Genomic DNA, 3,547 nt, shown 5'->3' with positions numbered 1-3,547 from the left:
CTTTTATATACATATACATATATATATATATATAGAGAGAGAGAGACAGAGACAGAGAGACAGAGATAGATTTTTTTAAAGAGAGATTTTGCTATTGGGCACATGGCCGCACTGAAGAGACAGACAGAGAGGCAGAAAGCAGGTCATCCCCCCAAGGTAGATGGTCATACTGCAATCCCTTCTCCATTCTCTTCTCAGGATTTTGGGTATACACGCACACGTACCTGGCATGAGTTTAAGCCACCAGGTCCGGGACTTAGTAATTATAGTAAAAAAATGCATGTGTTGTTGAATACTGTAACACTTTATGGGGAAAAATTATACTAACAAGTGGGACTGACATTTCCATTCAATTCAATGAGACTCAGTCACAGAAATAGAAACTACCCCTCTGCTTACACCATTGATTACTAAAATCACATAGATTTTCACACTGACACGTTATTTTACTTTAAGCACAGTTTGTCATATATATAAGTCCTCTTTTATTTAGACTGTGTTTAGGAGGCACATTAGTAAATAGTCTGAATAAAGACAAACTTGAAAGGATTTTAAAATATTGATTGTAATTTATAGTTCACATATAATTACTACATATCTTTGTAGGGTATAGAATAGTCTTTAAAAGCATATACACAGTAGGGGAACCAGCAAGCGGCATGCTGGTTGAGGTGTTGGATTCCCACATGGCCAACCATGGTTTGAGTCCCAGATCTGGTGGCTTGCTTTCTCATTGTCCATCTCTCTCTCTCTCTCTTCCTCTCTGTCTTTGTCTCTCCCTGGTCAAATTAAAAAATAATAATAAAAAATAAAATTAAATCTTTTTTAAAACCTCTGAGGTATAGTTAATATTGTTTGTATGTGTAATTAAACATAATTAACAATAAAAATCAGACATAAAATTTTTAAAAATATTATTTAATTTTATTTATTCTAATTTGACCAGAGAAGGACAGAGTGAGAGAGAGAGACAGAGAAAGAGAGGGAAATTGAGAAAATAAGCCACCAGGTTCAAGCATCAAACCGTGGTCAGGCACATGGGATTGTCCAGTACTTTACATCAGGTCTGGGATTCGAACCCTACAGTCGGTCATTTGGGATTCAGCAACACTGATCACCATGCCACCAGTTGGCCCAAGGGCCTGGGACATTCTTTTTTTTTTTTTTTTTTAAGAATGATTTAATTTTGAGACCAGCAGGTGGGGTAGTGGTTAACTGGATACTTCCACAGGGTTGCCCACATTCCAGCTCTGGACCTGGTGGCTTGCTTCCTCACTTTCTTTCTCTTTCTCTCTCTGTGTCACTCTCTGGTCAAAATAAAAAATAAATGATTAAATAAAATTAATTCTAAAAAAAGAATTACTTGATTTTATTATTATTAATTTCACCAGAGAGAGACACAAAGAGAGAGGGAAAGTAAGAATGCAAGCTACCACGTCTGGGACTTGAACCGTGCTTGGCCATGTGGGAGTCCAGTGCTCTAACCACCACATCACACCCTCGCCCCAGCCTAGGACATTATTACTCTGGTTCTTTAGGGCATTGGCTGTCACCTCCTTAGGCTCCTGGTGGGTGTTTCTTACAGAGATGGTATTTTTTTATTTAAAAAACTATCTATTGGAACCAGCAGTTAGTGTAATGGCTATGTCGCTGGATTCCCACGTAGTTGACCGCGGTTCGAGTCCTGGACCCAGTGGCTTAAACTCATGCCAGGCACGTGTGCGTGTGTGCCCAAGATTCCGAGAGGAGAATGGAGGAGAAGGGATTGCGGAGTGACCATCCCCCCTGGGGGGTGATTTCTCGCTTTCTGTCTCTCTGTCTCTCTCTGTCTGTCTAGCGAGTGCATGCGCCCTATAGTAAAAACCTCTCCAAAAAAAGAAAAAACAAACTATCTATTTAATTTTACTTGTTATTATTTTTAAGTTTGCTATCGGGTATGTGTGCTCACCGGAGGGAGAGAGAAAGTGAGAAATCAAGACTCGAACCATGGTGAGCCATCTGGGAGTCCAGTGCCTTAACCACCGCGCCACCTGCTGGCCCACAGAGATGGTGTTTTGTTGGACTGTGGAAGCTCAGAAAGTGTGAAAAGCCCTCCCCACAGGATGGGCTGAAGGACCCTCCCCTCTTTTGAGAATTGGCTTGGTTCTGTGACGATCACGTGGGTGGGGTGGCATTACTCTCCCGTGCGTGTCCGTGTGAGCCCTGACACTATGTATTAAACTGCTCTGTGTGACGAGCCTTCTGGGAGGCGGTCGAGAGCCCGCTGAGGACACCTCACCGTCCCCTTGAACCTGACCTTGTGAGAGAATGGATTTTTCCTCATAGAGAATCCTGGGAAAGGGGGACAGAGGGCTGGGGCTATGCGTCCCTGGGAGCATGAGGTGGCGTCCCTGGACTGTGGTCGCCGTATGTGCAGGAACAAAACCGACCCCATCTTTTGTTTCTTTTTTTTTTTTTTTCCTTTTTCTTTTTTTTTCTTTATTATTACTAGTTTCCAGTTTGATCAGTGAGAGACAGAGGGAAAAGTGAGAAAGCAAGCCACCAGGTCCATAACTTGAACCGCGGTTGGCCTGTGGGAGTCCAGCGCCTTTATTTATTTATTTATTTATTTTGGAGAATTATATTAACTTTTTTTTTTGAGAGAGAGATTTTTGCTATAGGGCGCGTATGCTCGCCAGAAAGACAGAGAGAGACAGAGAGACAGAAAGCGAGAAATCACTCCTCAGGGGGGATGGTCACACCACAATCCCTTCTCCTCCATTCTGTTCTCGGGATCCTGGGCACGCACGCACACGCGCCCGGCTTGAGTTTTAAGCCACCGGGTCTGGGACGCGAACCACAGTCGACTACGTGGGAGTCCAGCGACATAGCCATTACGCTAACTGCTGGTTCCCAATTTATTTATTTATTTTTAAATTTTTATTTGAACAAAGAGGGACAGAGTGAGAGAGAGAAAGAGAGAGAAAGCAAGCCACCAGGTTCGAGACTCGAACCACAGTCAGCTATGTGGGAATACAGCGTCCTTAACCACCAGACCACCTGCTGGCCCCAGATTCTGGCGCCTTTAACTGATAGGCCACCTGCCTCTTCCCTTTTGCCCTCCTCCCCCCATCTCCCGAGTTGCAAGACACCAGGTCCGGGACTGGAACTGTGGTCAACCATGTGACAGTTCAGGGACGAAACTGGTATGCCATCCGCTGGTCCCTGCATCAATAATTATATATATAAATAAACAAATAAATAAAATGAAATGAAAACTGATGGATTCCCTGGCAGCGCTTGGGTTCCTGCGTGCACAAGCTTCAGCCAGCGTCCGCCGATGGCCGGGGAACGACTTTTGCATAAACGCCAGTGTCCCTCGAAGGGACAGGTTCCGGCCCTGACCAAGCAGGGGCGGCTCGGCTCCAGGACAGTCCAGGCAACTCAGTCACCCCGCCCACGGGGGCGTGGCCTCGAGCCGCCCAATCAGGGCCGTCCCCGAAGAGGTGGGCGGGGCGACGCGCCACAAAGGGCGTGGACGTAACCGGGCCTGGCTCGCGCGCGGCTA

The sequence above is a fragment of the Tupaia chinensis genome, unplaced genomic scaffold (assembly GCF_000334495.1).
Source record: "Tupaia chinensis unplaced genomic scaffold, TupChi_1.0 Scaffold138060_1, whole genome shotgun sequence".
NCBI classification, from domain to species: Eukaryota; Metazoa; Chordata; class Mammalia; order Scandentia; family Tupaiidae; genus Tupaia; species Tupaia belangeri.
Note: the sequence above shows the minus strand (reverse complement) of the source record.